This window comes from Mirounga leonina, unplaced genomic scaffold, assembly GCF_011800145.1.
Source record: "Mirounga leonina isolate KUSES-001 unplaced genomic scaffold, KU_Mleo_1.0 Mir_174, whole genome shotgun sequence".
Classification (NCBI taxonomy): domain Eukaryota; kingdom Metazoa; phylum Chordata; class Mammalia; order Carnivora; family Phocidae; genus Mirounga; species Mirounga leonina.
The window spans coordinates 34,695,293-34,720,479 of record NW_023270451.1 but is presented as its reverse complement, the minus strand read 5'-3'; the positions used below and the strand labels follow the sequence as shown (position 1 = coordinate 34,720,479).

Genomic DNA, 25,187 nt, shown 5'->3' with positions numbered 1-25,187 from the left:
AGATTGAGGAGAGAACAGAGGCAGAGGAGGAAACCATAAGGGTTTGACAACCCAGAGGCTCAGGTATGATAGATTCCAAAAAGAGAAGTAAGTAATAAATAGTGAAAAATATCACAGAGAGCCACTTCACACTGGGACTGAAAAGGGAACTTCAGGATTTGAAAACCATGAAATACAAAATATAGGAAAATGAAAAAAAAAATTTGGTGACTGTGAGCAAGTAGAAAGCTGAATAATTTAGTTTTCTCTCTCTTCTCAAATCTTGTTTTCTTCAAAAGTCAGCATAAGAATTATGTGCCTCAAAGTTTTACTTAGATTTCTCACAGACGAGCCATCATTAATTATGCTGTCCTTTTTAGCTGACAGATATTGGACTACCCAATTTTTTTAATGACGTTCTATGAAGAAGTTGTGATCTCTATGAGGCATGATCCCTTGCTCCTCTCAAGTTTACAGTTATAAAAATTAACTACTAACATGTCTTATAAACAAAAAAAAGTTGTGAGAACAGTGTATAGTTTTGCCCGTGTGTGTGGTAGAGACCCAAAATAACAGTGGCTTAGACAAGAGAGAAGTTTCTTCCTCAGTCACATAAAGCTCCAAGCTGGTATGGCAACTCTACCTCAAGAAGTCATCATCATTGTCCCAGGCTTTTTAAAAAAATCTGGTTGCTCTGCTATCCTTAGAATGCTGGCCTCTTATCATGGTCTAAGAGAGTACACCGCCAAATCCACATTCCAGCAAGTAAGAATGGAAGAGAGAGCACACCCCTGTGCTTTAATGGCCCATCTGGAAGTCATACAAATCACTCCTGCTTATTTCCTATGACCAGAATTTTGCCACATGGCACAATTCCTAGCTGCAACAGAGGCTGAGAAATGCCATCTTTGATCTGTAGGGGGTCTGATCTCAGCAAAAATTCAGGGGCTCCGGGTTTGAGGAAGATGGAAAAGTAGATACAGGGAGATAACTAGCAGTCTCCACCACAGAATGGTATTCAATTTTTAAGATTCTGTTCTTAAAATTCTATAAATAATTTATATTTTGGTTCAATTTTATAAGAGAATATAAATCTGGCCTAACCTTTATGCTTATATATTGGAAACAGAGCAATGTAACATTGCCACAATTTTGGCTTCATCATGCTGGTATTTATGACAGTGCTGAAGAAAGTTAAAGTTAATTTTAATTTGTTCTTACAAAATTATTTTCCTAAGAATTCTAAAGCAACTCTAGTCTTCTTGCCATGCTTAACAACTAGCTTTCAAAAGACTACATTAAAAACTCAAATTATAAAATACAAAAATCATTGACATATTCCTACAGCATATGGAACTATACCACCTCAAAGATTCTTTTAAATTAACACAGTCAATTGTGCCCCTACTGCCAGAAAATGCTTGAAGTAACAACATACATGCGCTAAAGCAAGATGTGCTCCTGAATTTTGACACTCTATTCTCATATTAGTTCACAGTGCTATATTTTATCATTCAAGTACTAGAGAAAACTAAAAATAAAATAGTTCACCAGCACATAGTTGACTACTACTTGATATGTGAACATTCTAAAAACTTACCCCTGAACTACAGAATCTCCTAAATAAATATAAAAAGGAACTCCATAAAAAGCAATACAATTTAAAAGACAATGATTTATTAGCTGTTTTACGATCATTCACTTCCTATAAATTTAAGAGTATATTATTATAAAGCTATCTGACGACTTCAATCCTTCCTAAAAAACAAGCTAATAGGACACAGTATTTCCCTATAGTAGCATCTTTTACCCACGTAAAAGTATGTAAAGTATTATGTTTAACAAATTTCACTTTTGATTTATGACTGGTTTGCTTTAAGAATAATTTTGAATAGCTAGGGCAATGATTAAAATCATCAAGCATAATATGGGACATAAATGACTATTAAAACTTAATTTTTGAAAATACGTAGTACAAAGTGTTCATTATAGAAAGTTTGGAACCTACTGAAAATTAAAAAAGAATGTCACAATAGACTGCATTAAAGTGAGTATTAAATACTTAAATCATCTCCAAAATTATCTTGACCAACAAGATTTTACATGGAAGAGAAAAATGAATGGAGGATACACACTTCCAATCAAGATAAAATAACAGGGATGGGAAATGCACTCTTCTTGCAAAAAATGAAAGAGCTATACAAAATATAGGAAACAACAGTTTTCAGTACACTGGATATCAGGCAATAATCCTTGAGAAACAGGAAACATAATACAAACCCTAAGAAATGGGAAAGTGATGACATGAGCTTTATGACTGTTCCAGCTTCTAGACAATGGCTCAGGGAAGAAAAACAAGGCAGAGCCCAGCACAATCCCTGAGCTGAAGAGATGTATCTGAGAATCTAAGGAGATCAGAGCAGCTAGAAATCTCCAAATGAACTACCAGAGGAAGGAGAACTGAACAGGGAGAGATCTCCAAAGATCTGCAGATAACCCTCAGTATCAGCAAAATAGTGATCAGCACAATATATAAGGGAAACAACACATGGCCAGGCAAAGAACCACCAGAAAGGATTAGAGGGAACAGTACCAAGCACTCACTCAAGGCTGGGAATTGTGCCTGTTCCCACCAGGAAGACTGGAAAACATTATAATTCATGGAGGTTGGGGTAAAGCTGAACAAGACCTGAAAGGATCAAACTTTTTCCAAGTAACTAACTGCATCCCATTAAAAAAACGCTTAAGAAGATTTATAGGGATATAAAAATATCCTGCACTCTACAAGGTAAAATTCACAATGTCTGGTATCCATCAAAAATTACCAGGCATTCAAAGAAGGAGGACAATATAACCCATAACAAGGAGAAAAATCAACCCAACAAAATTGGTCAAGAACTAAAAAGATGTTAGAATTTGTAGACAAGGTCATTAAAACGGTTTTTACGAATCTGTTCCATATGCTCAAAAAAGTAGAGACGTGGAAGATTTTTAAAACATCTAAATTAAACTTCAATGTATGTGATTTAAAAAAAAACACTCTAAATGTGATCACCGGTAATGAACTTGAAGACACAACAATAGAAACTATCTAAAATGAAACACACAGAGAAAAAAAAGAATACAGAATAAATAGAACATCAGCAATCCTAATATATAATTGGAGTTCCAGAAAGAGTAGGGAGATAAGAGAAACTAAACAAATTTGGAATAACTACACTCTTTTCAAATTTGATAAAAATCATAAATCCATAGGGCCAAGAAGCTCAATGATCCCAAATTACAAGAAACATGAAGAAAGCAATACCATAATCAAACACACCATAATCAAATTTTTCAAAACCAGTGAAAAAGGGAAAACGTTTAAGGACATGTTGTTATAAAGAGACACAAAAATAAGAATGACAGCAGATTTCTCCTAAAAAATAATGCAAGTAGGAAAACAGTGGAGCAACATCTTTGAAGTCTGAAAGAAAAAACTGTCAATTTAGAATTCTATATCCAACAAAAATCTTATAAAATGAAGGTGAAATAAAGATCTTTTCCAATATACAAAAGCTGAAAGAATTCATCACTAGCAGACCTTTGCCACATGAAATGTTAAAGGAAGCCCTCCAGGCAGAAGGAAGATGATACCAGATGGAAACGGTTTGAAAGCATGAAAGGAAATAAAAGAATGAAAGGAACAAAAAGTACTTAAAATAGCAACTGCATGACGAAATACAAAAGATTTGGTTTTATTATATAATCTCTTTAAAAGATTATTTGGTGTTTAAGCAAAAATAAGGTGGTGTGGGGTTTGTAAGGTATGTGAAAAATTAAATAAGATATGAAATAAAATTTTATGTGTTTCCAGTACTCAAAAATTATTAATTTCCCCAAGAATATTTCAGATCTGCTATTCTAGAGAAATTAAAACTGTAGCATTATTCTAAAATCCCATTCCACTTGGTCTACCTTTTCTCATTTGGCTTGAGTATTCTTGGTGTTATACTTTTGAATATATAATTTGAGTTACATTTGTGTTCATAAAGGAGAAGTAGTAACTCCAGCTCACATGGTTTCACAGTGGCTTTTGTTAAAAGTTATAAATAAAAGCAAGTAATTATTGTTTCACTACAATGTTAAACTCATCAAATACTTAATGCAGGTAACTTTCAAAATTTGGGTCAAACAGATAAGTAGATCAAAAATATATTTATAGGGGTGCCTGGGTGGCTCAGTTGGTTAAGCGACTGCCTTCCGCTCAGGTCATGATCCTGGAGTCCCGGGATCGAGTCCCGCATCGGGCTCCCTGCTCAGCAGGGAGTCTGCTTCTCCCTCTGACCCTCCTCCCTCTCATGCTCTCTGTCTCTCATTCTCTCTCTCGCAAATAAATAAAATCTAAAAAAAAAAAAAATATATATATATATATATATATATATATTTATAGGGGTGCCTGGGTGGGGCTCAGTCAGTTAGGCATCTGCCTTCGGCTCAGGTCATGATCCCAGTGTTCTGGGATGGAGTCCCGCATCAGGCTCCCTGCTCAGCTGGGAGCCTGCTTCTCCCTCTCCCTCTGCTGCTCCCCCTGCTTGTGCTCTCTCACTCTCTCTGTCAAATAAATAAAGTCTTTAAAAATAAAAAAATAAATAAAAATATATTTACAGCACAAGTCACAAAACAAAATTCTCTTCCTCATCCCCCGAACCTGCCTAAAATGAACATAATGCATAATACACATCATTAGGTATTTTTAGGAGAAGGCTTATCAGCAAGTCGGAGCAGAAGATAACAAAGCAGCACTAGCTTCTCACCATTAAGAGGCAGATGAAAGCTATCATGTGACCAAAGCACAATTCGCAAGTCACAAGCGTAAAATTCTATATGTTGTTACAGAGTTTTTCTCTTATTCTGTGACATCTATTTAAAAGCATATCTACAAGTTTTCTCAGTGAGTAGCCCTGTGCTAGAACAAAAGTGGAAATAAAGAAATACAAACAAGATGCATCTTTTGGGTAGTAAGGGAAAAGTAGTTCCAAGATAAAAATTTTGTACTGACAAAACTGCCCTGGAAAGGAAGTTAACTCAGCCATAAAGTATAGTTTACAGGCTTTTGAGTGTACAATCCTGAAAAGAAATTCTGATGCATATTGAAATTTGTGAATACACTAGACTAAAAGAATGAACAAAGGCAAGTCACCACACCAAAGTCTGTGTTCAAATTCTGCCATATAAAAAACTATTAAATCTCCAGCAGTAGAGAACGAGTGGAAAATTCTTAAGTGTTTCTGCTTGCCAACAGAGTTTACATCAATTTACTTGATATTTGGTCTCTACCTATTTAGTTTCTACCATTACATATTACTAGATTCAGCATTCTCAAAAGAATTAAATGAGACAATATATATGAATATACCCAGTACTGAGGTTCAATAAATATATGATGGGTTTTAATCAAAGTCTTGCTCTTAAAGTGCCACAAGTTGCCTAAAAGACCTTGGCCACTTAGAGGAAGCAATTCCTGTCTTTCTAAAGGAAAAATCCTGGTATAATGATTTCATGCAATTGATACCAGCTGCGAAACTTGTAATGGTGAGATTGTATCTTATATAAGGATTGAGTCATCATACGTTTAAGTGTGTATGATGCCACTTCATTCTTCTTCTCTACCAGAAAGAATAAAAGGATATGAAAAGCAAAAAACTCGACAGAAAAAAAGTAGTATTTACATATTTTTAAGAACATGGAAATTTGATGGGGCACCTGGGTGGCCCTGTGGGTTAAGTGTGGGACTCTTGATTTCGGCTCAGGTCATGACCTCAGGGTCCCTGGATCAAGCCCTGAGTGGGGCTCTGCACTCAGTGGGGAGTCTGCTTGAGATTCTCTCTCTCCTTCTCCCTCCAGCCCTCCCCACTGCGACCATGCGCGGGCACACAGGCACACACTCTGTCTTAAAATAATAAATCTTTAAAAAAAAGAATACATAAATTTGAAATCAGAATATCAGCAGACATTAGTACATCAAATCAAATACAGACTATTATAAACACCATTATAAACAATGATGATAATAATGACGATCAAATAGAGAATCCAAGTTTAAATGGTTTATTAGGATAGAAAAGGTGTAAAACAATGAGACTAGCAAACACAAGGAAACCTGGCAATTAGAAAAAAAAAAAGTGTATGTAAAACTTTTCTGATAAAGCAGTCAGTGTCAGGTGTCTACACTAATAAAGAAATTATAAAAACCCAAAGCAGATGATGGAATGATTGAAAGGATGACATTCAATGTTGTTGGTCATTTGGGAAAAGAATAAAACGAATTTGATGGAATATATTGCCCTGTGTTTAAAGTAATAGAACTCAAATAAATAAAGTAATATAACTCAATTTATTCATCCAATAACAACTTCCAACAACATCTAATTACAACGAAAAAGTGCAGTATTGGTGATGTGGGCAAATGAGTTTGAGAATGGAGGCATTATGTCTGGACCTCAGCTGCCTATCAATCACATGACACTATTTTAAAATTAAAATTAAGTAAAAGTTAAATTCAGGCTCTCAGGCTGACTACATTTCAAGTGCTCAAATGTCACATGTGCCTATTGACTATGATAATTGGAGTACTCAGATACAGAACATTTCCATCATCAGCAAAGATTCTATTAGATAGCACTGATCTATATAAGTGTTAAAAGTGCCTTGTATACGAAGCATGAGATCTAAAAGAAGACATGCAAATGTACACATACACACACAAATAAAAGCTAGTAACTCATCCGCTCTTTCTTTCAGAGCATTTATTGAGGATTTCTCATGTAAGAGTTGCTGTGCTAGGCATCTGGAATCGACAGATTAAAATAAAATAGTCCCTGCCCTTAGGAGCTCACAGTCCCATAGGAAATAACATATAAACAGTTGGTCCATCAGCAAACACTTCTTAGGCACCAACTAACAGAAACGCACTTGGTGCTGTAGAATAAAACAAAAAAACAGTAAGCACGTTCTCGCTGACTTCACAGGGCTTACAATTTAGTTAATGACACAACACAGAGTAAGACATAAAATATTTTAAGTGGCAATTAGTATTTGGGACTATGTATTTTAAACTGAAAAGTTGGATGTGCAATTTTGTTTTACCATTTTGGGTTTTCACTGGGATGACAATCTAAAAGTGTAAAATAGGGGCGCCTGGGTGGCTCAGTTGGTTAAACATCTGCCTTCGGCTCAGGTCGTGATCCCAGAGTCCTGGGATTGAGCCCAGAGTCAGGCTCCCTCTCCTCCCCACTCATGCTCTCCCTTGCTATCTCTGTCTCTCTCTCTCTCAAATAAATAAAATCTTTAAATAATAAAAAAAAGAAGTGTAAAATAAATATAAATATATTCTAATTAATTTCTGAATAAGCATCTTTAAAACAAAATAACCACCATGGAGTTTTCATTCCACTATTTGTGATTGGTTTTCTCAATCATGCAGGTACTAGGTGAAGGCAAAATAACATACAGTTTGCTAAATAAATAAAGTCTGATGAGAAAAAAAGGTGAGGATGAATTGAGTCACTATAGAACACATGGGAGTAAGGCATCCAAAAGCACCTGCACTATAGCGGTTAAAATCATCATCGTGCTTGAAGGTGATGCATACGTGCTATCTGTGTGTAGTTTCTACGCAATCTGTTCTCCATTCCTGCAATCTTTGGATATGGCTTACACATTCAATTTAGAATTCAATAATTTCACAATGCTGATCACATCTTTAAGAGAACAAAAAGACACTATAGAGTGCTCAGGTGATACCTTAAAACTGACGTTTGAAGATTATTTACTAGTAGAGTTTTGTTCATGTATGAAGTCTGATTACACTGAACCAACAAACAAAGCCTTGAAGTTAATATTGTGAAGGGTTTTAAATCTATTTTTTAAAAGGACACTTCCTATGTGTATATCAGTGTAAAACACAGAAACAGATTAAATAAGAACAAGATCTGAGGCTACATCTTTGTATTATTAAACCCAACACTGGCAATGTAAGTTCAGGAATATATCACTTATCACAAAATTTAATGTTGTTCCTTTCAATTTCATCAATTCTGCTGTTTACATTTAATGTTGGCTCATTGGTTTGGGTTTTATAATCTGTGAAATCCGTAAGTAAAAGTGTTTGCACTTTATTCTATGTTCCTACACACTTACAAAATGTTTATAAGACTAACTTAGATTCATACTGGACAGACCAGTAAGCTTAGCTAAAATCAGACCATTCTTCCTTCCTTACTTGGAAGGGTACTCAGGAGGAAGCCAAACCTTCTTTCCCTCTAGGCATGAGAGGCTATAGATCTCTAATGGAATTGCAAAGAGACCACAAAAGGAGATGTAAGTCATTTCATATATTAAATTTTCCACTATATTTCAAAACTAATACATTAAAGATGCTGTTCTGGCAAAAAAAAAAAAAAAAGCAAATTCCTTTAACGGCTTTACTCAGATAGTAGCCTTTTATTATTACAGATTTTTTTCAATTAATAATAAAATTCAACTTTACATCTGTGTAAACCATTGCCAAAGGCCTAAATCACTATAGGGATTCAGAAATGAAGGAGACCATTGTGAGCTACGGTGACCTGATGAAGCATCACAAAAGTGGAGGGATAGAAGTTGGGCACAGGGGAAAAGGGGCACAGAGAAGGTACACCTTCTAAAGGGCACACTTCCCAAATAAAACTCCAGAGGAGTAACACTCTGATTTTGGCTAAGAGATAGCTACTGATAGTTCCAGAGGTAGCAGGTTCAAAAAATGCATGGAGAATCCTAGACTGAAAGAAACTTGTGCTATTTGGTACTCTTTTCAATTCCAAAAGACAAACTCAATTTATGGAAAACTTCTTGCTCACATAAACATAAAACCACAAAATTAGTGCTAGAATGGCCTCATAGAATGATTGGATGCTGGAACTGAAAAACTGAAACATTGCTTTTGTTTCTCATCTCCTCACCCCTCCCCCACACACTCATTCACATCTTGACTTTTCTTTACATGTCAGGCTGGTTGTTCAATATCTAAAACCTAAAGTCACTAGCTAGTTCCAAGCTTAGGGCTTATGTCCTTAAAGCAAGGAATGATGAGATTTAAAAATGAAGAGGGAATAAATAGAGGCTAGGTCCAGACTATGAGAGAACCTGCATGCCAGGCTAAATAGTTTGGGCTTTTAGGGTCAAATCTGGCCTAAGATAAGTTAGACTATCTAAGTCCTATGTGAAAAAATAAGTTTACTTAAAGGTTTCCTGAGCTGTAACTTGTTGGGGATTAGGTTATTGTAGCCCACCCTAGTAAGCCACAGTTGAGTGGTCCACTGGTATGCACCTGACCTAACACAACCCAATCACAGTGCTGCTTTAGGGTATTCTGACTTAAATGCCCAGGGAAATCTTAAAGTCTTCCTCATACCATGCTGGGATGTGGGGTACAACTCGGTAAAACTAACAGAATACAGATGAGTCCCACACTGAGCTTGTATTTTGCAGTAGAGCATCAACGGGATCCGAGCAAATGACTGTGATCAATGGAACTAGATCCACTTAAAGAAGAGATTTAAGTACATAAAACAGAAGGGAAAAAAGTAGAGTATCTATGAATAGAATTCAGAGGCACCACAGAGTAGAAAGGGGAACTGAGTAATAGAAGAACAAAGGAGAAATGTCTCAATAGACTTTTCAAGTAGATCAAAACAGTGGCATCTACTGAAAAAGCTGAAGAAAGAACCCTATGGCCAAAGAGGCAATGAGAATGCATAATGTTTCCTAATTGAATTTAATAGAAATCTACATATAGGAGAGAAAGGAGACACAGAGCTTTATATTTCTGCCAAAATGATAAGTAGAAATAAAAATATACAGCCTCCACTCCACATTCTTACTTTTAGATGGAAGACAGACCTATAATCTGTACTTCCTGCTGGGAAAAAAAGCAGCACACGCTCTCACTCCTCTTTAACCCTCATACTCCAGTATCCAGTTCTCACAAGATGAACGAAGGAACCCAAGAACAACTGTAGTGCCGACATTCACTTCAGTGGGAAGAACAAGCCTTTCCCCTGGAAGCCTCACTTACTGCTTGTGAGTAGGGAATGGGTGCTGTAAGACTATGGGCTTTGAAATCAGAACTAGATTCAAGTCTTGGTGCCCCCCACATCTGAATGACCCTTAGCAAGGTATTTAACCTTTCAAAGTCTCCATTTCCTTGGGAGGGAAGCAGGGGTGGCAGAACTAGGGAAACTGAAATTCAAGTTGCCAGAGAGGGCATGCAGATTGGATAAAAATCACTCCTACAACGTGCTTGGAGCTAGAGCACTGCTCAATAGACCCCCTCCCCCCCATACCCCTATGCAACACCTGATACTCATTGAGCCACAATTGTACAATGAAACGGAGATGGTTTCTAGCTCTGTTCCCTCCTGAAAAATAAGGGGAGGCCAAATTTGTGGACCTCCAAATCACAGTACTGGTTCATACAAGGATTGGTGGCAGTAATCCTTTAAAGATCTTTCATATGTGAAATATATTAAGGACTAATTAAGCCAATGCCTAGACTAACATGTCTGCTAATCATCTTTTTAAAGGCTTCTACTCCTTTTTTACCACCATTGCAGGGTTCTTGTCTCACAGAGTGGAAGAATGAATCTCCTAGACAAAAGGGTGAGGTGAAAGCTTATTAAGTGAAGATAAGAACAAAAAGGAGAGAGAAAAACTCTAGAGTGAGAGGGGTCCCCAGTGGGTTGCCACTGAGGGCTTTTATGGGCTGATAGCTTTTCTAGTAGGTCTTATATAGAAAACTGACCAGGGAACTTGGTAAATTTCATGTCAATAACATGGTGGTTTTATAAATATCATGAGAATATCCTGTCTATATTTAGAGCAAACGTGTTCTTGTAAATATCATGAGAACAAACAAGGCCTTCCCTTCTCTCTGGTTAATATCTCCTGGATTTCTCCATATCTGGGACTTCTGTGAGCCTGGTTACTAGTCCCTTGGGTGAGCCCCCCTGTCTCTCCCTACCTAGCCTCTCCTGTCCCTTACTCACCACCATTCCTAAATGAAGCCTCACTACCCCCATTCTCCTAAATCCTGCCAGAGTTTTCTTTCTCAGGAGTTGCATGCTTCCAGCTACTCTCCAGTTCAAACCTGTTTCCAGATGGTCATCAGGCCTACACCATCAAAAACTTCAACATTTCATTAAGCAATCATTTGCTCACATATTTGTCCTTTTCTGGCAGTAGACTCTTGTCATCCTTTAGGAACCCTGAGCAATTGAACCCCATGGTTATATATGAATGCTTTCTCTTATAATACAGAGCTCAGCTTCTACTATAGAAGCTGGTGTGCCAACAGTGATAGCAATACTCTCTCCTATGAGAGAGAACATAGGACTTGCTGCTAATCAATAGAATATGGCAAAGGTGACGGATGTCACAGCCTTGATTAGATTATCTTCCATGACAAAATTATCATGTCACTCCCACTCATTATAAAATACTGTCTTACAGGGTAGCAACAACTCTTGTTGCTGGCTTTGAAAAGTAGGCTGCCCTGTTCTAAGAGTGCCTATGAGAGGGTCACATGGCCAAGAACAGTGGGCAGCCTCTAAAAGCTGTGAGTGGCCCCTGACTGACAACCAGCAAGAACATAGAGACTTCGCTCCTACTACCACAAGATGATGAATTCTTCTAACAATCTAAGGAAGCTTTGAAGCAGATCTTACCCTAAGTGAACCTCAGATAGGACTGCAGGCTTAACCAGCTGGTGAGATTCCTGAACACAGGATGCAGTTGGGCCATATGTGGACTCCTGAGCAATGACAGAGATAATAAATGTGCATTGTTTCAAACAGCTAAATTTGTGGTAATGTGTTACAAAGCAACAGAAAACAGAGTCAATATCCTCTCATACATTCATTTAATGCTTAAATTAACTTGTTAGTTTCAATGACTTGCTGCCAAATATCTTGAGTGAGATCTGAGTGAACCAAATCTTATCTTCCTTCGCTGGCCATTTCAAATTCCATTCAACACTATTCCATTTAAACTAGTCCACACTAATCTCTTTCTTATCACAGATTCTGTAGAAATGGGAAGAAAGTACCATTTCCAGGAATTTCAACTTTCAGTCTCACCAGCAGCATGCTATACTCTCCCTGGTATAGCAAAGAATATTAAAAATGGGTGTTTTCCTCTCCTTGAGGCTCTAAACAGAACTCATTATAGTAAATGGCAAATCACACTGCAAAAGTAACTTTCTCAGTATTTCACCCTTAAAATGTTTGGATGAACTCTATCTATAAACCATACATTTAGGGAAAGGACAGTAAATAAATAAACTTAATAAAGTAGAGAACACTGGTACCATCTCCTTATTAGAAAATGATTAAAGTATTTTCTTCAAATACACAAAGCTTGCATAACATTACATATTACTCTTTTCTACGAAAATACAATGCTTTCTTCTGTATCGTGGGTAATGTATTCCACTTCTGAATCTAACAATACAATATCATAAGTCTTGGCTGTTAACAAATCATGTGGGCAATTACCCTGAAAAATTCCAGTGAGATCTGAAAAACAGAATTTGAAAAAGTGAAGAAAAAGTCATGAGTACCTTCTCCACAGAAGAACAAGTTGCCATCCTTTTTTTTTTTTTAAGTCTGATTTATCTAGATACGATGTCTACATGAACAGAAAGAACCAGATAATTGCATAAACCCACTGTTCACTTTGATTTAAGTTCAGCCAAACAAGCAGAGCTTATAGGAGAAGATGGGTATCCTGACACCCAGAAAAACATGATCCCTAATCAATACTGGCTGGGTCTGGAGTGGACGGTCCATTACTGTCCTCAGTCAATACTCTATCTTCTCAAAAATTACATTCTGAGTTCTCTAACCATTAGACATCTTCTAACCACTGATGATCTTCAAGCTTGGTGACTGTGCTGATAAAATTCAAAGCAGCTTTGAGCATTAAAAGGACAGTATGTGGTTGATAAGGTAGGACCAATGGAAACAGAGATGTGTGGCATATGGACTGACTGCAAGAATGAATACCCCTCAAAGGTGTGTATGTTTGTTTTAACACCACCTACTGAGGTCACGGTTCTCCATCAGCAGGCCACAGTAAGGGCCCATTCCCTTATGACCCTATTGGCGGATATAAAATCTGATCATCATATCTAGAAAGCTAGGCAGTTTAAAGATCCAAGGCTGTAGAAATTTATGAAAATACCGTTCAACATAGCCACAGGAGCAGCTTGCTATTGTGAACAGAATACAAGAAATATAGAGGTTACCCTCAGCTTCACACTGATTCACTGGTGTGTGACCTTGGATCTACTATCTGTGTACCTGCTGCCTTCTTCTGAAAATGAGAACAATATGTCTTCCTACGTGCCTCTCAAGTGTTTTGAAGAATATCTGAGAAAGGCAAGGGTTATAATAGCAAGCTAAGAAACAATTGTACATATATGCGGATGTGTGCAATAAAAATTAAGTATGACATCTTTATTGACAAGAAAGGGCTTCAAACAATAAGAGCCCCCACCAATTTAAACATTAATATAATTACATTTTAAAACAAAAAAAACCACTGAAGCAAAAATAAAAAGCCACATTTGAATGTAATAAAAATGTCCATAACTACAATATTTCACTAATGAGAAAGTACAGATGCTACATACAGAAGGATTTTATGATGTCCATATGTTTCTCAAATGACTCTCCTTGTTAGCTATTTCTCCGTATCTCTATTTAAGAATAACCTACACCTTCCCCACTGAGCAGGTGTAAATTGCAGTATAATATGTTGTAATATTTAAATACAAATTCAAAATAGAAATAAGTCTAATGAAAAGAAATGAAAGCCATATAACTGTAAAACATCCTTAGATGTTGATATTAATACAAATCTGAATTATGTGTATCACTTAAACTAGTTAGACAACTTATCTGGTCAGTTGGTTTTATGATTTAAAATTCCTAAAAACCCAAATATATTCCAAACATACCCCAAATATATATAATAAGTATTTATATGTAGTGACAGTAACTTCATAGAGCAACTCTTGTCTACCATATTACTGGGCATAACAGTGGTCATAAAACACTCTATCATAAAAGCCGGTGTATAAAATTACCTTTTTCATTTCAGAAGGACCATCATTATTTTTAGAGGATGGCAGTTCAATATGCCAAACACTCTGTAGCCAAAGAGTGTTTCCAATGAAGGCCAGCCCAGCAGGCTGAATTGCAGAGGGAAAGAAAGAGGAAGACTGAGGTTTAAAAAAAAAAAAGGAAAGAAAGAAAAAAAAAATACTTCCTTCCTAACCATAGACTTGTACTTCATTTAAATCTCTTAATTCCTTTTGCACAATCCTCTGTGCATCTAACCGTGTCCATTCTGAATGAGGAAGATCAATTCAGGAGAGCTGGGAAAGCATCTCTCCCTCTAGCTGGCAGTCTATTATCAAAGGTCAGACTCAGGATTCCCACTGGACCCACACCTGTTTCTGACTGAAACATATACGAGAAGATTCACTTTTTCCACCCCCACAGAAAATGACATACTCCAAGGAAATGCTCTCTTCTTGAGATTTGCCTCATTCAAACAAAATGGATGAGTAAATAAATTACAAGAAAGTGTTACAACTGACTAATAATTTGTCCTTTTGGAAATACAATGTTCTTATTAAGTAGTTTAAATGCAAATGCTTTCCAGAAGGCACATGAGTGATTTGGTCTTCGGGTAATTAAATTGGTCCAAACTGGAATAGTGGTTTAAAAGGAAAAGGAAGACGAATTATTTGTGGTAAAAAGCAAATACATTTAACAACAAGTTTTTAGTCACAGTAATTTCCATAATAAACACCCACAGTACCAAAGAGTAGTTCAAAAGCTATCTTTTCCAAACATGATATTTTAATTGTCCTCATTTACTAACTGCAATTTATTCTGTGCTGTTATTAATTACAGGATTTAAAAGCTTTGCAGCGCATTAGAAAATAACATGCAGACCTTTCCAAATGTCAAATTTTTTCCAAATAATTTAAATTATTTTTTCTTTAATATAAATTCTCCATGTTTTTACTCCCTTTTTCTAGCTTTCAATAATGCTTGCAAGATTTGAAAACATTGATTGTACTCTAAATACCTGTAATTCCTAAATCCTACCCTTTATGAGAAATCTCAACACACCAAGAGTATTTAGTTCTATAAGCATTGTTATACCCTTTGGGGAGAAGAATATTAACTCTTCACTTTCTTTTCCAGTTAAGTTCAACTTTTTAAGCCCTTCTTATCCCACTCTCACATTTTGCATACACATACACACACGCACAATATACATAGAAAGGGGTTTATGTAGATAGCCCATTTCCCACAGATTTCAAAGTGTTACAGTTACTTAACCTCAAAGTTCCTTTTAGGAGATTATACACACGTCCCGGCAGGGAAAACAAACGCGACACATCTTTCTGAAATTAGAGCGTAGGAGACTCACGAGAGAAATTCCAATTCCGTATCACCTGAATCGCGTCCTCAGCTCCACGCTGCAGGCCACCGCTCCTGACAACCTCGCCTCGGATCTGGAGAGCACCTCAGTCCCACTCGATCACACCACGAACGCACAGGCCTCTGACACCTCTTACTGCGGACAAGTGGGCGATGGCTTCTAAGCCAAACGCTGCCCGCTAGGCACTCAAGGAACGCCCCCTGTCCTCTACTCCCTCTAGTCCCCACTGTGACACCCTCGAAGCATTTAATTAACCAGTTTACCCTAATAAGTTTACGATTTACCAACCTCCTTCCACCAGCTAAGAAACTGCGTTATTTCCCATACCCCAGGCTCCGGAACTTTTCTTAAAACCCAGGATTCTGATGTATAGACTTGGAATTGAAGTCCCCCCACGAAACATCAAAGGTACCCCCACTAAGTATTGCTGCCCTCAAGCAACACGTTGGCAGTACAAACTTTTCATTCATAACTCGGCTCCAGTATAAACTGTGTGTGTGTGTGTGTGTGTGTGTGTTGGGGGGCGGGGAGGGAGAGGGTGTCATGTCACCGACCCCTCGCCTGGGCTTGTCGTAACCAATGTGTTTTTGCTTAGCAAAAAAAGATGACCTGGCACTGAACTTACGACAAAGGTTCCCTTAAACCCACCAGCCTCTGGGTTGGAAGATGCAAGGCAAGCTGAGTCGGGGTCCGGACTGGGATGCTGCTAACCTGGGGAATCCGAGCAGGGGATACAGCGGTACATCCGGGGGACGCTTGGCCCCCAATTCCCAGGCTTTCCCCGGGCACCAGCCGGGGACGGGGCTGTGGTGCCACTCACCTCCGCCCGCGCCTGCTGAGGCTGTCGCTCCCTCCTTCGCCCCGCGCCGGAGACCCCCTAACTTCTCCCCCTTCTCCAAACAGCCATCTTTCGCGGAGAAGAGAATGGCGAGGCAGAAGCAAAGGGGGGATTGAAAGTTGACTCGGGGACCGCCGCTGCTCCGCCAGCAGGGACTTACCAGCCGCGACAGGCGCCTGAGAAGGAGACCGCGGTGAGGGCGGCGGGCGCGGCGGGGCCGGCTCGGTTCGCGCTGCGCGATGTGCGGGACGCGCCGCCGCCGCCGCGGCCACCGCGCGGGGGGGAGCTCGGGAGGGCGGTGCGCGCGGCTGCGAGCTGCGAGCTGCGAGCTGAGCCGGTGGCGGCGCGCGGAGGATTTACTAAAAATAGCAACTCTTGGGGAGGAGGGGGGCGGAGGTGGGAGGGAGACGGAGAGACCAGGCCGGGAGCCCCTGCGCGGCGGAGGCTGGGCGGGGCCGGGTGGGAAGGGAGGCAGGGCGGGCGACGGGAGCGCGGGCCCAGGCGCTGGAGACCCGCAGGCCCGCGAGTGGCGGGCCGGGAGGAACGAGGAGTGCGGGGACACCTGGGCGCGCGGCCGAGGCGCGGGGAAGGACGCGCGGGAGGCAGCAGGACCCAGAAAGCCGCCTAGGGTGGAGCGGAGGAGAGCTCGGGGCTGGACCGGCGATTCCTCCCAGGGGAAGGACCGGGTGCCTAAGGACTTGGGTTTCTGAAGCGAAACACGCCCACGCGAGGCGCAAGGTGATGGTCGGGCGACCCGCGCTCCTCCTGCCGGGCTCGTCGGCTGCCAGCGGCCGTGACCCAGGACGGTGCGGGAAGGAGCCGGGCGGCCGCCGCGCCCACCCTAGCTCGGGGAGCCCTGGCCGCTCAGGTGCGCGCCACGCAGAGTCCGCGGGTCCACAGCTCCGCCACTTCGTTGTGAGAGAAGGGGCCGTTGTGGGGCGGTACCTGGAGCGTCCCCACATACGCTTGCAGCTTAAAGAATCATTCAAGGAAATTTTAAAAGAAAACGCTACAGTTAGGGGGTTTTAAAACCGAATGGGAAATGGGAGGAAATATGGTGATTGCTACTGGAAACATGGTTTAGTTTGTCGCGTTTTAAGGCTGAACAGAGAGCACCATCTGCTCTGAGACCAACCCTGATGCAAGGAAGGCAGAGTCAGTAGGTCCGAGAATTGATGATGTGATCCCTTTCAGTGGTTAGTATTTTTACCTTGCAGACCTTTTTTTTTTTAACTGCTATAACTTAGTCTATACCAGTATCACTTACATCCATAGAATCCTTTATACACAGTAGAACCCTGAAAGATGTTTTTAAAAATTGTAATCCTAATCACACTTGTCTAATGCTAACATTTGGTCATTTGAGGAGGCTAATATTATGGTGTATATGACTCTTAAACGAATTAAAGCTAGGTCTCAACACGTACATTTCTGTTTTCCACTACGTTAGCTAAAACACAACTGGCTCGTAGATTATACGGATGTAAAGAACAAGAGACACTTAACCTAGTGCCCTCATTTTCAGTGAAGAGAACAGGGATCCAGAAGAGTGATGTGATTTGGCCAGGGTCTCACAGTTAGTGGCAGGGTTCGATTTAAACTCTAGTATTAAAACTGCACTATCAATGGAAAAAGACCAGGGTAACTCGGAGAAAGCGGGATGGTGTCTAATCTAAAATAGTTCAGCATTTAGAGTAGAACGAAGACATGTTGTGGTCAGATTTAACCCTCACTTTGCTCTAATCAGGAATTCACAGTACAGAGGTGGTCAGCTAGCATTAAATAAAAAAATCACAATCCTAAAGCTTTTGGTCCTAGAGCTTATCTTGCTTAACTTTCTGTCTACACTAGGGATTATGTTCATCAGGAAAGGAATCTTGGGGGCGCCTGGGTGGCTCAGTCGGTTAAGCGTCTGCTTTCAGCTCAGGTCATGATCCCAGAGTCCCGGGATCGAGTCCCACATCGGGCTCCCTGCTCGGCGGGGAGTCTGCTTCTCCCTCTGACCCTACCCCCTCTCATGTGTTCTCTCTCATTCTCTCTCTCTCAAATAAATAAATAAATAAATAAATAAAAAAGGAAAGGAATCTTGATAATGGGATCTCAGTAGTGAAATTGGTTGTGTTGAATGTTGACTAAAAAAAATTGTAGAGAAACTTCTTATTCACATATGAACTAGGCATAAGCAGGTATAAACATCTAGTGACCTTTAACCCTTTACCTTCCAGAATAGAGTCCTTTCTGAAACCATCAACTGTCTAGCCTTTTTTTTTTTCCCTTGGATAATGATTGTATTTGCCTACTACTGACCCAAAGGGAAAGAATTTTCCCTCTCTTGTCTCTCAAGAAAACCTTTCACATGAAGTGTTTGTTGAAACACCAAAAAAATACCTTTTTGAAGCCCAAAAAAAAGACAAAGTGCTGGGATTTCACTAGATGTTTGTGTAAGAAAGGTATGTATGGCAGAATTTGAACTGAAATTTGTTTTTACCTTTTAGGGAGGTGGTACAGGGCATAGCTAACATGCACCTATCTCTGATTATTTCTACCACATCTGGGTCATTTGACAACAGGGAGCTGAATTCCTCATCATTCTCTTAGATATTCGAATGCTAACTTTAAGCAAGGCACTTGCTAGGTGCTACTGGAGATTCAAATATTTTAAGATAAGGTTTAGTAGGGAAGGTTAGAGTTTCTCTTCAAAGTTCTGATGGGGCTTCCCACAGTTTTCTGTTCAAATCTATATTATATCATGTTTTTGTATTTTTAATAGACTATTTTTTAAAAGAGTTTTAGATTTACAGAGAAATTGAAAAGCTGTATAGAGAGTTTCCATATATCCCCCCACATACACATAATTTCCCATTATTGACATCTTACATTAGTATCATATATTTGTTACAAATGGTGAATTAATATTGAGACATTATTATTAACTATGGAGTCTATAGTTTTTCACATTTTCTTAGTTTTTACCTAATGTCCTTTTTCTTTTAAGATTTTATTTATTTGAGAGAGCGAGAGAGAGCATGCATGCAAGCTGGGGGAAGGAGAGGGACAAGCAGACTTGCACTGAACATGAAGCCTGAGGGAGGGTTCGATTCCACAACCCCAAGATCATGACATGAGCTGAAATCAAGAGTTGGACGCCCATTTTGGGGGGGGGGGATGGGTTAGGCCCGTGATGGGTATTAAGGAGGGCACGTATTGTGTGGAGCACTGGGTGTTACACGCCAATAATGAATCATGGAACACTACATCAAATTAAAAAAAAAAGTTGAACGCCCAACCGACTGAGCCATCCAGGTGCCCTCCTAATGTCCTTTTTCTATTTCAGGATCCCACCTGCAGATCCCACGTTGTATTTAGTGGTCATGATTCCTTAGGCTACTCTTGGCTGTGATAGTTTCTCAGACTTTCCTTATCTTTGATAACCATGACAAGTTTTGAGGAGTGATGATCAGCTATATGGCAGGATGCCCCTCTACTGTAATTTGTCTGATGTTTTTCTCAGGTTAAGACTTGGATTATGGGTATTGGGAGGAAAATCAGAGAGGTAAAATGCCATTTTTAGCACATCATATCCAGGGTACATACTAGCAACATGATTTATCACTGCTGATGTTGACCTGGCTAAACTAGTGTTTGCCAGATTTCTCCCCTGTAAATTTACTTTTTCTCTCCTTCCCATACTGTATTCTTTGGAAGGAAGTCACTATGTGTAGTCCACACTTCAAAAATAATTTAATTAACTTTTAATATTGTATGTAAACTACATATGTATGTATGTACATATGTATTTATTTTAGATTATTTGCTGGAATTATTATGCATTCATTTACACTTTTTTCTCCAAGGATCAGCATACTGCCCTCACCATAGTAGGCTCTTACTGCTTACCAAACTAGGTTTGAACAGAACTTTTTCTTCCAAGAAAGCTGATGAAATTTGTGCATATTAGCAGGGGAAAAAAATGCCTGGTGCTAAACCTCAAAAATTTTTTTTAATGTTAGTCATGGAAAGGAAGATAAATCAGGTGTTTGTAGTGGTGGTGATGGTAGATGTTCATAGTTCCTTTTTTTTTTTTGTAAGATTTTATTTATTTGAGAGAGAGAGTGAGGAAGAGAGAGAGCACAAGCCAGGGGGGAGAAGCCACACTCCCCGCTGAGCAGGGAGCCTGATGTGGGGCTCGATCCCAGGACCCTGAGATCATGACCTGCGCCGAAGGCAGATGCCCAACTGAATGAGCCACCCAAGCACACCAGATGTTCGAAGTTTCTTTATAGGGAGAGGTACTGCATAAATTTCATTATTGTTTGAAATGTTTGTGTCACCCCCTTGGGACCAAAACTTCCCATTTCACAATATCCAGCTTAGCCATATGACTTACTGTGGCCAATGAAATGTTGGCAGAAGTGATGTGTGCCACTCTCAAGCAGAATCTTTAACAGCCTCCCTGTGGTTCCTTCATTTCTCTTTGCCTTCGGCCACAATTAGAAATTTTGCAGAAATGAAGACATGAAGGCCACCTCCAAATAATGGAGAACATAAACACAAATAAGATATAAAACACTGAGATTTGATGATTTGTTGTTACCACACCTTCACCTAACCTATCCAGTCAGATTGCAAATTTCCTTTTGGGTTCCTAAAACTGGATCACCAAGTGCTGTGCTTGATTCAGTTCTCATCAGTGATCGCCTTTGGGGTACATCCTTTTAGTACCTGTTTGTGTTTATGACACAAGTATGTTTTCAACTGATTTTCTAGGGACACCTGGGTGGCTGAGTTGGTTAAGCATCTGCGTTCTGCTCAGGTCATGATCCCAGGGTCCTGAGATCGAGTCCGGCATCAGGCTCCCTGCTCAGCAGGGAGCCTGCTTCTCCCTCGGCCTGCTTCTCCCCCTGCTTGTGTTCTCTCTCTCTGACAAATAAATAAATGAAATCTTTTTTTTTAAAAATGAAATTATTTTCTATCATATTTAAAAGTGAACACCATTTTTTATGCATGAAAAAATTCCATCCTTTTTTATGACATGGTCAAAGTTAATTAAACACCCACTGTGTGCAGAACACTGTAGCAGATACTGTAAATTTTTTCTATATGTTAATTTTAGGGTGATGCCATTTAATTTTTTTGTTTATATATTTATCTTTTTAAGTTTTTCTTTAAATTCCAGTCAGTTAACATATGGTGTAATATTAGTTTCAGGTGTATAATATAGTGATTCAGCACTTCCATACATGGGTGATGAAGTGACCGTAGCACTTTCCCATCATGTAGCTTTCCTTTAGTTTGTCAGTGCTCATCACAAGTGCCCTCTGTAATCCCCATCACCTAGTTCACCCAACCACCCACCCACCTCCCCTCTGGTAACCATCAGTTTGTTCTCTATTGTTAAGAGTCTTTTTCTTGGTTTGCCTCTCTCTCTTTTTTCCCTTTGCTTGTTTGTTTCTTAAATTGCATAGATCAGTGAAATCATATGGTATTTATCTTTCTTTGGCTAATTTCGCTTAGCATGATACACTCTAGCTCCATCCATAGTGTTATAAATGACAAGATTTCATTTCATTTTTATGGCTAATATTATATATATGCCACATCTTCTGTCACATCACCACTTGGGCTGTTTCCATAATTTGGCTATTGTAGATAGTACTGCTATAAACATCGGGGTGGGTGTATCCCATTGAATTAGTATTTTTGTATTCTTTGGGTAAATACCTAGTAGTACAATTGCAGGATTGTAGGGTAGTTCTGTTTTTAACATTTTGAGGAACCTCCATACTGTTTTCCAGAGTGGCTGCCCCAGTTTGCATTCCCAACAACAGTGCAAGAGGGCTCCCCTTTCTCCACATCCTCACCAAAGGGTGATGCCATTTTAAAAAGTAAAGATACTATATTTAGAAGCAATAGATACAGAAATTTAGCTTGAATAATATACTACCAGAGGTGGATTTTACCATGAGGCTACTAAAACTTAGGCTCCAGGGACTCTCATGTGCACAGGTGCCTTCTAAGGCCCTGTATTCATAATTTAGTATTATTTTACTTAAAAGGGACCCAAATACGTATAAGCTTCAGACCCCACCAGACCTGGCTCTTTCCTTGCTTACTACCAGATCCAAAACAGTGAAAGCAAAAAGCTATAGAGTCCTAAGAATAGCAGGTAAATAGTCGCACAATCTCTGTATCTGACCTTCCAGAAAGGGCTCTGTGCAAAAAGTGGCACTGAAGTTTGGGTTCCTCAGTCAGATTTAAAACTGAGTCTGCATGTACATCTATAATAAGAGACGAGGATATATTTCACATCAGGTGCAGCCTCCTGAGCCTAGAAACTACCCAATCTGCAAGGCCAGTGTCTATATACCCACTGTAGCACTTTCCCATCATGTGGCTTTCATCTTGTTTGTCACCCAGAAAAATCTTTGAGTACATTAGTCCTCTCCATAAAAGTTCTAGTTTTTATTGAGATCATTTTTTTTCCTGGAAGTCATTTCATTTTGAAAATAATTTTTCTCACGGTTGCTGATACTTCCTCGGGGGATTTAAGTGACTATTTCATCCTCAATTAATTTTGTCCATTTCTAGGTCTGCAACAATGGATATCATATTGCTCATCATCTGTTCAGGAATTCCCCATTGAAGGGAGAGGTCTGTGCAGTAATAGAGGTTGTAATGTGACCCATTAAGGATTTCTTTCCCTTGCTAAATTTTGAATGGAAACTGGATGAATATGCTGCCTCTATTTTAATAATTCTTTTCTTCTGCAAAAATGTGTGGGTCATAGTAAGCTTTAATCACAACCCATTGCTCATTTATGAAATACTCTGAACTGCAATTAGTCACATGCAAATGCAAAGTGCTGTTACCATGTGTACATTAGCAGGCTGTCAAACCAAGTTTTTGAATTATGAAACAATCAAAGAAAAACCTTTGCTTTTTATACTTTCACAGTGAGTTTCTTTTTAAAAAATAGCTTTGATATCCATTTTCATAAGTATTTCATATTAAGGTACCTCAAATCTATAGCTAATCAGCTTACATTGAAAGAAAAGATTTCAAAACCTAGATCTATGTTTATAGGTATATGCCTATATTTATATATAATATTGATAGGTAAAGTCCTTTTTAGAAAATAATTCTTTTTTTTTTAAGATTTTATTTATTTTGGGGAGGGGGCAAAGATGGCAGAGGAGTAGGGAACCCTACTTCAACTGCTCCCCAGAATTGAGCTGGATATCTACCAGACCACTCTGAGCACCCACGAAACCAGCCTGAGATGTAAGAAGATCTGGATCTCTACAAACAGAATATTGCAGGCAGTTGGTTTTGAAGTACGAAGCAGAGAGCCGTGATTCTGTGGTCAGATATCGGAGGATAAACGGCAGCGGGAGGGAGCCTGGCCATGGGGATCCTACACCGCCGGTGAGTGACAGCCTCATGCGCTGCGGACTGGACACAGACTCGCAGACTGGTAGCTTCGGGAAAGGACTTTAGGGCAGCCCCCGGGGTGGAAAACCAGACCGGCGGGGTCCCGCGCACACGAACCGCAGCCTCCCGGACAGAAACCGGAGCGACGGTCATGCGCACGCGAACTGCAGCCTCCGAGACGGAAACCGGTGCACCGGGGTCCCGCCGGTGAACTGCAACCCCCGGGGTGGAATCCCCGAGCGGAGTGGCGGAGTCGCGCACACGTGAACTGCAGTCCCCGGGACAGGACCCCAAGTGGCGGAGTCGTGCGCGCACGCGAACTGGGAGCGGCTGGCGGTTTTAGAAGCACAAAGGGCAGAGAGGTGCCCCAACTTGGAGGCAGGACCGGGAGCACTGCGGAGGGGCGCACAACCCAGGACGCTGCAGTTTATAGCAGCACAGACAGAAACGGAGACAGTGTGGCCTGGAGAGCTCACTGAAGAACAGACTGAGGTCTCTCTGCTCTGAGGCAGAGGGTTGGAAACGGTCTCTTCTGCTCTGACTCGCGGAAGACACGCGAAAGTCGCCAGGGAAAGGCGCCAGAGAACAAAAGCCCCAAACACTGATTCCCGCTGAGCCCATCCCCTGCCACAGGGGCGCAGGGCAACTCCGCCCAAACAGGGTGGCCTGAGTAACAGCGCGGCAGGCCCCTCCCGCAGAAGACAGGCTGGGAAAACAAGAGGCTAGCAACCCTAAGGTCCCAAGAAAACAGGTGCATCTTGCTTGGGTTCTGGTCAATAATTTGGACCCTATACATTCCCTCAAACAGCCATCAACAGAATGACTAGGAGGAGGAGCCCCCAAAACAGACGACTCAGAGATTATGACTTATGCTGCAGATTTACAAATGGATGCAGATATAACCAAGATGTCAGAGATGGAATTCAGGCTGGCAATTGTGAAGACAATGGCTAGAATGGAGAAATCAATTAATGGCAACATAGAGTCTCTAAGGGCAGAAATAAAAGGGGAATTGGCAGAACTTAAAAATGCTATCAATGAGATCCAATCCAATCTAGATAATCTAACAGCTAGGGTAACTGAGACAGAAGAGAGAATAAGCGATTTGGAAGACAGTATAATAGATAAAAAGGGAAAAGAAGAGGCCAGGGAAAAACAACTCAGAATCCATGAAAATAGAATCAGAGAAATAAGTGACACCATGAGGCGTTCCAATGTCAGAATAATTGGAATCCTGGAGGGAGTGGAGAGAGAGAGAGGGCTAGAAGATGTATTTGAGCAAATCGTAGCTGAGAACTTCCCTAATCTGGGGAATGAAACAAACATTCGAGTCCTAGAGGCAGAGAGGCCCCCTCCTAAGATCAAGGAAAACAGGCCAACACCCCGGCATGTAATAGTA

General features: G+C 40.0%; 1 protein-coding gene across 7 annotated transcripts in view; it reads right to left on the bottom strand.

Annotated features, from left to right (window-relative positions):
- The window catches only part of HDAC9 (histone deacetylase 9), an 899,218-nt gene extending 882,614 nt beyond the window's left edge, over positions 1-16,604 (bottom strand). For 5 of the 7 annotated variants that reach the window (XM_035020706.1, XM_035020691.1, XM_035020700.1 and 2 more), the window contains exon 1: positions 16,518-16,604. The gene's annotated coding sequence lies outside the window, so the exon portion shown is untranslated. Of the gene's footprint in view, positions 1-15,507; positions 15,798-16,339; positions 16,357-16,517 lie in introns of those variants that run through there. The other 2 variants (XM_035020690.1, XM_035020689.1) reach the window with 2 other exon arrangements.
- Positions 16,605-25,187: the final 8,583 nt, after the last annotated feature.